Below are 13,073 nucleotides of genomic sequence, written 5' to 3'. Positions count from 1 at the left end.
ACAACCGTAAGAAAAATACTGCATTTTGCATGTTTAGCTGGGCTTTGAAATGCTAATTGGTTTGACACAAACCCACTTCTGCCCAAGCAAAAACCCTCTTTCCTCCCCTTCTCCACCAGGGTCGTGCAACGCCTCCGCTCTCACTCTCCAGGTCCAACCCATCTCCACCCCCTCTGCCGGAGCAAATCTCTCTCTCCTGCACCGGATCAGGCCCCTGAAACTCGCCCTCTCACTCCCCAACACCCCCCTCATTTGCTCACGCAAAACCCGAGACTCCACCATAGCAGACCCGTGCACTGCAACACCCCCCTCTCTCCGCGACCCCCCCCGCCTCAAACACCTTCAAACGCCTTCTCCCGGGCTCACTCCATCCTCTGCCTGCGCCCTGCAATAACTCTTGCTCACAAACTCCTGCTCAGGCTCTCATCCTCCTCCTCCCACCCTCTGCCTCCTCAGTTTCAAGGAGGAGGAGCTAAAATTCGGGTGGGAAAGGTGTTCCATTTGAAGTCCAAACAGGACAGGGGATGCTTTTTCTCAAAAAAAAAGGGGGGGGATGACAATCACGTTTTTCTAGGGACAGGTGGCAACTCTGGTTAGAGCCTACATTGAGCTAAGAATAGAAGAACATAAGAAGACTGGCTGGACCAGGCCAGCATCCTGTTCACGAAAGCCAAATTGCAGGATTTGGTGGGAGAAGAGAGTTTTCTACACATTCAGATTTGAGAGGAACTTAAGAGATTGGAGAACTAGCCCAAACTCACGGAATGCATTTCAGTAGGATCAAATGTAAGGTTTCTTAGCAAGAATAAGCACATGCAGAAGTGTAGGGGAGGCACCTGGCTTGCTAGTAGTACATGTGAAAAGGGTTCCAGGGGTCTCAGCAGAGCACAAGCTCAGCATGAGTCAACACTGCGATGCAGCAGTAAAAAGCGCCACCTCCCAGCCTAATCTGCCTTGTAGGGTTGTTGTGAGAATAAAATGAGGAAGAGAAGTATGTACCAGCTCCCAGGAGGAAAGAGGTGGGAGATATAAATGGATTCAATCGATTGATTTGTGGGAGGAGATGTCTAGATGACTGGAAGTGATAGTGCTCCCAGACTCCAGCTCGTTCCCCAAGCGGCGCATCCTCAATCCTCTTGTCCGGCCGCCAACGTCAAATGCTTCCACCCTAAGCCCAATCACGGCCGCTTAGCGGCGAATTACGACTTAAAGCTCTTTCGGGGAGATTTAGGGTGATTTAGTTCTTTTTTTAAACTGTGGAAGAGCAGTGTAAGATTCTCAGCTGGTGGAAGCAGCAACTGCCCAGCTGAGAGGGGAACCTGCCCTGCCAAAGTTAACCATTGCAAGTTAGTTCAGGAAGAGGAGCTAAGGCTTCCTGGGAGGGGCACGGCCATTGGAGGCCGTCTGGAAATTGCAGCTGATCCAAGATGCATCAGACCAGTGGCAAGCTGGGAATGGCCACAGGGAAGGTGTTAAAAGAATTTCACTTCTTCACACAGCTCATAGTTAAACTATGGAACTCCCTTCCTCAGGAGGCAGTGATGGCCACCAACCTGGATTGCTTTAAAAGAGGATGGGACAAATACATCTGAGAGAGGAGGAGGAACTGGCCTCAGCTCCCAAGAAAGTCTGTAGGGAATGACACTGAAATATACTCAGAGTCCTGTAGTGATTTCATGCTCTTTATTGCAGCTTGTAAAACAGTGATTGAATTGCCCCACAAACATCAGGCTTTTATATACATTATTTACACAATGAATCCCATCTGATTGGCTGATTCTGCTTCCCTCCTGGAGCCTGATTGGTCTTTTCCTGCAAGCCAATCAGTTGCTGCACTCTCAAATCCTACTTGCCTATTGATCTAGGATCCAAGCTTAGTACATAACAGACATGCATGGCCTTTCAGGTACTGAAAGCCTGAGTCATTTAAAGATTTAAATGCCGATGTGAGCACCTTGAATTGAACAGGCAACCAGCGCAGGTGTTTTAAAACAGGGGTGTTGTGAGATCTGAAAGGAATCCCAGCCAGTAACTGGGTTGCTGTATTTTGGATGTTTCCGAACTATCTTAAAGGACAGCCTTACATGGAGAGTGTTATGGTTGTCCAATGTAGAAGTTACTAGAGCATTGAGTACAGTAGCCAAGCCACCTCTGTCCAAAAGGGGCTGTAGCTGGAGAACCAGGTGGACCAGAAAAAGGCACTGCTAGTCACTGGGGGTGTTGAATCCAGGAGAACCACCAAACTGCGGAGGGCTTCCTCCCCCCCACTAAAAGGAACCCCAGCCAGTAATATGGCTGCTACATTTGGGGTCAGTTGAAGTTTCTGAGTCGTCTTCGAGGGCGGCCCCACACAGAGGGCATTGTGACAATCCAATCTGGGAGTTAGCAGAACGTGGAGTTCTGGTGGCAAACTCTCCAAAGCCCCTCTCCATCCCATAAGGTAAATGTAAAGGGACCCCTGACCATTAGGTCCCGTTGTGACTGACTCTGGGGTTGCGGCGCTCATCTCGCTTTATTGGCTGAGGGAGCCGGCATACAGCTTCCGGGTCATGTGGCCAGCATGACTAAGCCGCTTCTGGCGAGCCAGAGCAGCGCATGGAAACGCCGTTTACCTCCCCACCAGAGCGGCACCTATTTATCTACTTGCACTTTGAAGTGCTTTTGAACTGCTAGGTGGGCAGGAGCTGGGACCGAGCAACGGGAGCTCACCCCGTCGCAGGGATTCAAACCGGCGACCTTCTGATCGGCAAGTCTTAGGCTCTGTGGTTTAACCCACAGCACCACCTGCGTCCCCTTCTCCATCCCATACTAATGCAGAAAAGCCTGCTGCAGGTGCATCTCCGCTGTGGTTGGGAGGGGGAACCCAAACCCATCTTTTCTGCAACCTGCAGGGGCTAATTAATGGGTTTTTCTGACCTGGTGATTAGCAATTTCCCCTTAATTGCTGGAGGATGCTCCAGCTTGTTCTTCGTCCGTCCTCCTCCTCCTCCTCCTCCTCCTCAAGACGGGGGCCCCGGGGGAAGCGAGCATCCAGCCAGGAGTGCTCCTGCTTCCTGCCTCTTGTTTTTCCGTCTCTCCTCCTTGTTTCCATGTCCTCCCCATTATGTACCGTATGTTAGACTCATTACTGGGCTAAATATAAACTCATAAATAAGAATAGCAGCTGCGAGGAAGGCGTGCGGGGCAGGCAGGAATAATTACGCTGGCTGGATCGGTGCCAAGGCATGGTGGCATGCGCTGACACAGGATCTTAATTACCACAACTGGCCTGGTCAGGAGTGGGAAGCTGCCTCTGAGTGAAGGCACTTCCAGGAAACGGGCACTGGCTGCCATTTGGCATCCAGCTCAAGGCATGAGGTCTTCCTGGGCCTCAAAGCAAACAGCACCACCTACTGGCGTCCTTGGGCTCTGCCGCGCACACCCCTGTCTTCAGAGCAGAGATGGGAGGCAACATTTTTGGCCCTGGGGCCACATTCTCACATGGGCAAGCTCCCAAGGGACATATGACAGTGACATACCCTCCAACATTTTCCCGATGAAAATAGGGATGTCATATTTCATAATAATAATCAGCACTATTTTCTAGAAAAAGAGGTCCCGGTACTCATCATTACAGTAAGTTACAGTAAGTGTCACACTTTTTAACCAATTCTATGTACCCTTGAGTACCCCCTGAAAAAGCAATAATAATAATAATAATAATAATAATAATAATAAAATTAATTATTTGTGCGCCACCCATCTGACTGGGTTGCCCCAGCTACCCTGGGTGGCTCTCAACATACCGTATTGGCCCGAATATAAGCCGCACCCGAGTATAAGCTACACCTTTAAAATTCAAGGGGGGAAAAGGAAAAAAGAGGACAATACTTGAATATAAGCCACTCCCTTAAAATTCCGCAGGCACTTACACCTGTTCCGTTTTACTGTACGTCTGTTTCAGCAGCGATATTGGAAAAGCCAATTTTTGTAAGGTTGCGAATTTAAGCCGCACTTTAACTTTTCACACTCGGAAATTGGAAAAAAGTGAGGCTTATATTCAGGCCAATACGGTATATAAAAACATAATAAAGCATTAAACTTTTTTAAAAAGTTCCTTATAGAGGGCTGCCTTCAGATGTGTGATGGCCTGGGATTCCGATTCGGAGGATGAAACAGAGGAATCCCAGCCTGCACAGGAGTCCCCGCCTCCAGGGCCGGCTGAACTGGGGCAAGGCCTAGATGCTGAAGAGCCTGCACCTGTGGCAGTGCATCAGGAGCTGGCCCCAGGTGAAGCCCTTCTGGCCCCAGAGGGGCTTGATGACTCAGTGGCCACAGGTGAGCCTCCTCCAGGGCCCAGTAACCCTTCGGCCTCTCCTGATCTGCAGAGGCTTAGGGCAGAGAGGCGAAGGGAACTGGTTGCCCCCAGGAGAAGTGCTCGCCTTAAGGCCAGAGGAGGCGGGGCTCCTGGGGACCGGGACCGCCCCTGGCCTTAGAAGAGGATAAAAGCCCAGTCAGCCCGGCCCCAGGTTGCGGGAGCAACGTCGTTGTTGGCTTCGGACCTTCCTGTGTTCCTGATCCCTGCTCGGCTTCCTGTTCCTGACTATCCGGTACTCCTGTTCCCTGCTCGGCCTTCTGTTCCAGCGTTCCTGTTCCCCGCCCGGCTCTCTGCATCGGACCTCACCCCTCTTCGTGTGGACTCTGCTACACTCACGGTACCTTACCCCCGGGACCAGCACAGTTTGCTCCCGCCACACCCGCACTCCCCCTTCGTAGGGGTGCGTTCGGGAAGAGCCAGAGGCCATGGCTGACCAGGTGGCTACACTGGTGGCTTTGGCCCAGGAGAACCAGGCCTTGACTCACACCGTGCAGCAGCTCAGTGACGCGGTTGTGGCACTTCAGCAACGCTTGGAAGCCCTACCGGCTCCTGGGGCCGACGCCCCGGCTCCTGGCAAGTACCCAGTGGCTTTGCCTGAGAAATTTGATGGAGCCCCGGCCAGCTTTCCCATGTTCCTGGCCCAGGCCAAGCTGTATATTCAGGGGCGAGCCCGGAACTTTCCTGACGACCGCACCAAGGTGCACTTTTTGATTAGTTTGTTAAAGGACCAGGCGGCCAAGTGGGCGTTGCCGCTACTCAGGCAAGACTCCCCCTTGCTGGCAGACTATACGGGGTTTTGCAATCGTTTGGAGGCCGCGTTCGGCAACCCCCAGAAAGGGAGTCAAGCCAACCGGGCGATTCGGCGTTTGAAACAGGGCAAGTCCACGGTGGCCGCATATACCACGGAGTTTCGGCTGTTGGCACAGGACTTGACCTGGAATGATTCGGCACTGTGGGACCAGTATCTCGAAGGGCTTTCGGACGAGGTACTGGACCAGTTGGCCACAATGGAACGCCCCACCACGCTAGACACTCTCATTCAACGGAGTCTACAAATAGACGACCGGTTGGAGGATCGTCGTCAGGCCCGGGGTCGCCGACACTTCCAGTTCACGGCACCAGCTTTTTCCGGCAGCCCCACGGTCACAACTGATTTAACGGAGGAGCCTATGCAGCTCGGGGCAGTGCGGCCACGCCTTTCCCCCGCAGAGAAGGCGCGGCGTCGGGAGGGAAATCTCTGTCTTTACTGTGGCGGAAGTGGACACTTCGCTCGGTCTTGCCCTGAGAAACGCCAGCCGCAGGGAAACCGCCAACCCCAGTAGCTGATGGCCCTAGCTACCGGGGGTCCCAAACCGCGCAGAATGGGCCTGCATCAATGGACTTGCAACATCTTATGGTTTCGGTACGTTTATACCCTCCAGGTGGGCCCTGGATCCTCACCCATGCTTTGGTAGATTCAGGGGCAACCCGCTCTTATATGGACGCTGCTTTTGCCGCCCATCATCAGGTGCCACTTCGGAACAAGCCAGTACCGGTCCAGGTGGAAGCGATTGACGGACGACTTCTGTGTTCAGGTGCCGTTACTCAGGAGACCCAGCCCCTGGTCCTGTGTTTCCAGCAGCACCGGGAGTTGCGAACTTTGGACATTGCCTCTATGCCCCGCTTCCCCCTGGTGCTCGGGATGGACTGGCTGGAAGCCCACAACGTTCAGATTCACTGGGTCAAACGGACCGTGCACTTCCCAGACCCATGTTCCCATGCTCAATCCGGGACGCTGGCGGCCGCGCCCTCAGAGGAGGCAGCACCCACGCTCCCAGCCGTGTATCAGGACTACCAGGACGTGTTCGAGGAACGGGGGGCAGACCAGCTGCCGCCGCATCGGCCTTTTGACTGCGGCATAGACCTCCAACCCGGAGCGCCTTTACCAGTGAGTCGCTTATATTCTCTAACAGAGCCAGAGCGCGAGGCTTTGCAGGACTTCTTGCGCAAGAACCTGGAGCGTGGGTTCATTAGGCCTTCCACCTCGCCTACCGCGGCACCAGTGCTTTTCGTTAAGAAGAAATGTGGGGAACTCCGCCCTTGCCATGATTACCGAGCCCTGAACAAAATTACCGTCCCAGACCGATACCCCTTGCCCCTTATCTCGGAGCTGCTGGAGCGGGTGCAAGGGGCACAGGTGTTCACCAAGCTGGACCTCCGGGGGGCCTACAACTTGATTCGGATCCGAGCCGGGGATGAGTGGAAGACAGCGTTTGGGACCCGGTACGGGCAGTTCGAATATTTGGTTATGCCTTTCGGGTTGTGCAACGCGCCTGCTGTGTTCCAACGCTACATCAACCACGTGTTTCAGGACTTGTTAGACAAGTACGTGGTGGTGTATTTGGATGACATACTGATTTACTCCCGTGACCCGGCTCGCCATGAGGGACATGTCCGGACCGTGCTGCAGCGCTTGCGTGAGCACCGTTTGTACGCAAAGCTCAGCAAGTGCGAGTTCCATCAGCGGACTGTGGACTTCCTTGGTCACCGGCTCTCTCCGGATGGGGTGCAAATGGACCCGGGGAAGGTGACAGCGGTTCAAGAATGGGCGGCACCCCGGAACCGCAAGGACCTACAACGTTTCCTGGGGTTCGCCAATTACTACCGGACCTTCATTGCTGATTATGCTCATCGCACCACCCCGTTGACCCGGCTACTGCGCCCAAAGACGCCGTTTTCCTGGGACAAGGAGGCAGAGGAGGCGTTTCAGGGGTTGAAGGCCTGTTTCCAGAGGGCACCAATCTTACAACATCCTGACCCCTCTCGACCCTTTGTGGTGGAGACCGACGCCTCCAGTACGGCTCTCGGTGCCGTCTTGTCTCAACAGATTGGTCCTGAAGCGCCACTCTTACCCTGTGCCTTCTATTCCCGCCAGCTCCTGCCAGCGGAGCGTAACTATACTGTGTGGGAGCGGGAACTACTGGCCATCAAGGTAGCCTTTGAGGTCTGGCGCCACCATCTTGAGGGGGCACGACATCCGGTGGAGGTGAGAACCGACCACCGGAACCTGGAGTACCTCCAGACCACCCGCAAGCTGAACCAAAGACAGATCCGGTGGGCGTTGTTCTTTTCCCGGTTCCAGTTTCGGATCCGCTACATCCCTAGCTCTCAGAATCTGAAGGCGGATGCCCTGTCCCGGAAACCTGAAGACAACGCAGACACGGTACAGCAAGCAGAACCCACCATGATCCTACCTCCGGCCGCATTCCTGGCCACCCAGGAGGCGCAGCCACTGCAGGTTCGGGTGCGGGAACAGCAGCGGGTCGACGCTTGGGCCCAGGAACGACTCCGGGAGCTGGCTGAAGGGTCCAGCCCACAGTATCCGGGGCTGGTCCTGCATCAGGGCCTCCTGCTGCACCACGGTCGTCTGTACATCCCGCCAGGGCCACTGCGGCTGGAGGTTCTCCGGATGGCCCATGATGCCCCAGCAGCGGGGCACTTTGGACGGTATCGGACCACCCATCTGGTCAGTCGTGAGTTTTGGTGGCCCCGCCTGAAGGCTGACGTGGCTCGCTACGTTGCTGGTTGTGATGTCTGCCGGCGCGCCAAGGGACCTACCGGGCGACCCCCCGGCCTACTTCAGCCATTGCCAGTTCCACCGCGCCCTTGGCACACAGTTTCGTTGGACTTTGTAGTGGACTTACCCTCGTCTCGTGGCTGTACCTGCCTTCTGGTTTTCTCCGACCATTTCACCAAGATGGTGCACTGCGCTCCCTGTCCATCTGTACCCACAGCCAAGGAAACTGCTCAGCTGTACCTTCAGCATGTCTTCCGCCTGCATGGACTACCTGAGCGCGTGGTGTCCGACCGGGGCGTTCAGTTCACATCCCGGTTCTGGCGAGCATTACACCAGACCCTCGGGACAGAGGTCTGCCTCTCGTCAGCCTACCACCCACAGACCGATGGCCAGACGGAACGGGCGAACGCGGTGCTGGAGCAGTACCTCCGGTGTTACTGCAGCTACCAGCAGGATGACTGGGTCGACCACCTGGCATTGGCGGAGTTCGCCTATAACAACGCGGTGAATGCGTCCACCCAGCAGACCCCGTTCCAGGCCAGTTATGGTTATCATCCACGGCTGTTTCCAGAGGTGCTGCCGGCATCCGCGGTCCCGGCGGTGACGGAGTGGCTTCAAGAGCTCCAGTCCCAGCAACAGCTTTTGGTGGAGCAACTGCACCAGGCCAAGGAAGCGTACAAAGCCCAGGCCGACCGCCACCGCCAGGTGGGGCCGGAACTTCGCGTCGGTGACCTGGTTTGGCTCTCCACTCGCCACCTCCACCCCTCTCGACCTTCGCGGAAGTTGGACGCCCGCTTCACCGGCCCGTTCCCTATCGTAGACCAAATCTCTCCTGTGGCATTCCGTCTCCGGTTACCCGCAACCCTGAAGGTTCACCCGGTCTTCCACAGGTCCCTTTTGAGTCCGGTGGCCCCACCCGACGAGTTCCACCCGAACCGTCCCCGACCGCAGCCAGTGTTGGTTCGGGGAGAGCCTGAGTACGAGGTGGAACGCATCCTGGACTCCCGATACCGCAGGGGAAAGCTGCAGTATCTCATTGACTGGAAGGGGTACGGACCGGAGGACCGTTCCTGGGAACCAGCGGCCAATGTCCACGCACCTGCCTGCCTCCGAGAGTTCCATGCGACGTACCCCGGCAAGCCGGGTCCGGACCCTCGGTTGAGGGGGGGGGCCTGGGAGGGGGGATGGTGTGATGGCCTGGGATTCCGATTCGGAGGATGAAACAGAGGAATCCCAGCCTGCACAGGAGTCCCCGCCTCCAGGGCCGGCTGAACTGGGGCAAGGCCTAGATGCTGAAGAGCCTGCACCTGTGGCAGTGCATCAGGAGCTGGCCCCAGGTGAAGCCCTTCTGGCCCCAGAGGGGCTTGATGACTCAGTGGCCACAGGTGAGCCTCCTCCAGGGCCCAGTAACCCTTCGGCCTCTCCTGATCTGCAGAGGCTTAGGGCAGAGAGGCGAAGGGAACTGGTTGCCCCCAGGAGAAGTGCTCGCCTTAAGGCCAGAGGAGGCGGGGCTCCTGGGGACCGGGACCGCCCCTGGCCTTAGAAGAGGATAAAAGCCCAGTCAGCCCGGCCCCAGGTTGCGGGAGCAACGTCGTTGTTGGCTTCGGACCTTCCTGTGTTCCTGATCCCTGCTCGGCTTCCTGTTCCTGACTATCCGGTACTCCTGTTCCCTGCTCGGCCTTCTGTTCCAGCGTTCCTGTTCCCCGCCCGGCTCTCTGCATCGGACCTCACCCCTCTTCGTGTGGACTCTGCTACACTCACGGTACCTTACCCCCGGGACCAGCACAAGATGTCTTCTGAAGGCTGTACTTATCTCCTTGGCTTGGGGTGTGTGTGTTGCATAACTCCATACCCTCTAGCATTTCTCTGATGAAAACAGGGACATCCTAAGTGGGACATTCTGGGATCAAATCAGCAACTGGGATGGCTTCTGTAAATCTGGGACTGTCCATGGAAGATAGGGACACTTGGAGGGTCTGACGTGATGGACAGGGCAAAAGTGGGTGGAGCAAAGAATGTCCATTTCGCTCAGTACACTAGTTTCTATACCTGCTCCCTGCACTCTGTCCTTCATGCAGGCAAGCAGGAAGCACGAGCAGAATTCAGGGACACATCCCAGCCTGGAAGAAATTTTTTGAGGAGGATGTGAAGCATAAGAACATAAGAAGAGCCTGCTGGATCAGGCCAAAGGCCCATCTAGTCTAGTATCCTATCCTCACAGTGGCCAACTGGACAATCAGGATCTGACTGCAAGAGCCCTCTTCCCTTCTGTGGCTTCCAGGGACTGGTGTTCAGAAGCATTGCTGCCTCCAACCATGGTGGAAGGAATTGGGAGCCTTGGGTGACTGAATTATCTGAGCCACTTCTTTTAGCAGGATGGCGCTGATTACTGGCTTAGAGGAAGAAGAAGAGAAGAAGAAGAGTTTGGATTTGATATCCCGCTTTATCACTACCCTAAGGAGTCTCAAAGCGGCTAACATTCTCCTTTCCCTTCCTCCCCCACAACAAACACTCTGTGAGGTGAGTGGGGCTGAGAGATTTCAGAGAAGTATGACTAGCCCAAGGTCACCCAGCAGCTGCATGTGGAGGAGCAGGGAATCAAACCCGGTTCACCAGATTACAAGTCCACCTCTCTTAACCACTACACCACACTGGCTCTTAGCACAGGTTGGCAGGGACATTCTGGGGACTTGGTGCCACGGCCCAGAAAGAGGTTCATAGAATCATAGAACTGTAGAGTTTGAAGGGGCCCCGAGTTTGAAGGGGTCAACTAGCATCCTGTTTTCACAGTGGCCAACCAACTGCCCTTAATGGAAACCGGCAAGCAGGACCCAAGCCCAAGAGACCTCTCCCCTCCTGAGGTTTCCAGCAAGTGCAATTCAGAAGTATTCCTGCCTCTGAATGCCGAGCAGAGCCATTGTGGCAAGTAGCTATTGCTAGCCCTCTCCTCCATGAATTTGACTTTTCCTCTTTTAAAGTCATCCAGGTTGGTGGCCACTGTGCCTTGTGCGAAGAAGAAGTCCATTGTTTTCTCTGTCCTGAATCGCCCAATATTCAGCTTCACTGCATGCCCAGGAGTTCTAGTGTTATGAGAAGGAAAAACTTCCTCTGTCCGCTTTGTCCATTCCTTGCACAGTTTTCTTCCGGACTCTGAATGGTGAGACTGAGCTGCCCTCCCGCCCAAAATCATTTTGGTAGCTAACCCCCCCCCCCACATGCCACCCCAAACTGGCAAGGTGTGGAGGAAAAGGATGAAAGTTTAACTCGAGATATGACCCCCCTGCCTTGTACCATCACAATTTTTCTTCACTGACACTCTTTACAATGCCTAAAACTGCTGGAGGGCGAACTCCTCTCATTCTCTGTTTCTAATGGTGTCATTAGTAATTAATGATATTTTAGTGGATACATTTTATTTTTAATTAAAAGAAGGCGCATGCAATAAAATCGCCCTTTTTTATCTCACAGAGGCCACCCTTGCTTCCAAGCCCTGTCAAGCAGACTGGCCAAGATGCTGCCCCCTAGTGAAAAGGAAAGGTGTGGGGCAGCCCTATTTCCATCTGTCAAAAGAGAGGGGCTGAAAGCAAATGTTCAAAAACATTTGAGACTTGGGCAGATATATCCCTGTTTCAACATCCAAGATTCCCAATGCAGAATTTCAACTGCGAAAGCTGAATTTAACCCTGAACCTGAATTTGGACCAAAAGATCTTAAATTTGTCTCGGCTTCTTGACCATCCAGAAGTTAAAAAACAACAACACCACAAACTAGCAAGACTTGCTATGGCTGTGTGAAGCACATACACACTGGACTCAAGGTTTATGGCTTAGGATTGGTGGGGTAGATGATGAGGTTTGTACACAGGGGCGCCATTAAGCGAGGGGGAAAAGCCTTTGGCCCAAATGCTGCAAGGAGGACTCGACACATTTTGGAAGTAAGCAAAATGATATGGGGAAATGATCGGTGATGCAATGGAGCAGCTGCCTTGCATGCAGAATGTCCCAGGTTCATTCTCCAGCAGCATCTCCAGCTAAGGCTGAGAACTTTCTCTGCCTGAAACCCTGGCAAGTTGCTGAGTCAGTGTGGACACTACTGAGCTCAATAGACCAGTAAGTCTGACTCAGCACAACATAGCATCTTATACTAAAATGCTTAAATTATGGGAAGGCCCATTACTCAGTAGACAGACCACCTGCTTGGCATGCAGAAGGTCCCAGGTTCAGTCATGGGGGCAGAGCACAGCCATTGTGGCTAGGAGCCATCAATGGCCTCCTCCTCTTCCATGACTTTGTCCAACACCCAGTTGGGTGCCATCCCTGTCTCCTGTGGGAGTGAGTTCCATTGTTTAACTATGCTTCTGGGCCTTGTGTTGAGCCTGCAGTGTGCTATTAGCCTGAATAAATCTCTCCTCCTTGCTTTCACGTAAAAGTCACTATCTTTGTGTATTGGGACAGGAGCCCGACATCAGTGCTGTATGCAAACCCTCTTTTGGCCCAGACATTGAATTATATCAGGTGTAGAATAGGCAGTTGTGTCTTGGCCAAGACAGCTTTATGGGCCAAATGAAGAGGACTGATTAGGCCTGTGGACTGTAGGTTGCTCACCCTCAGTCTAAAAATAACCCATCTTTACTACTTCCCAGACACCTGCTTCTGAAACCAGAAAGTTGAGTGATACTACTTGCATGGAAGCCAGCTTTGATGGCTGAGTTTGCCACACCCACAGGGTTCCTTACCTGTCGACAGACAGTCTGGTGTAGTGGTTAGAGTATCAAACTATGGCCTGGGGGAGAGCAGGGTTTGAATGACCATTTGGCCATGAATGAAGCTCACTGGGTGACCTGGTGGTCAGTCATAGAATCATAGAATGTTAGAGCTGGAAGGGACTCTGAGCAGTATGTCCGATACGGGAATCGAACCTGAAATCTTGGTGTTATCAGCACCAGCCTACTGCCTCTCAGCCTAACCTACCTCACAGGGTTGTTGTGGGAATTAAATAAGGAGAGGAGAGAACCACCCACACTGCCTTGAGCTCCTTGGAGAAAAAGGTGGGATAATAAACAAATGATTAATACCTGGCTGGGATTAATCTCATGCAAGGAGGATCAGACGGCAGCCTCAGCAAAAAAAGAAAAAGAAAGCTCGATGATGCTAAATTATT

The sequence above is a fragment of the Podarcis pityusensis genome (genome assembly GCF_964106645.2).
Source record: "Podarcis pityusensis genome assembly, chromosome: 15".
NCBI classification, from domain to species: domain Eukaryota; kingdom Metazoa; phylum Chordata; class Lepidosauria; order Squamata; family Lacertidae; genus Podarcis; species Podarcis pityusensis.
This window is presented reverse-complemented; position numbering follows the sequence as displayed.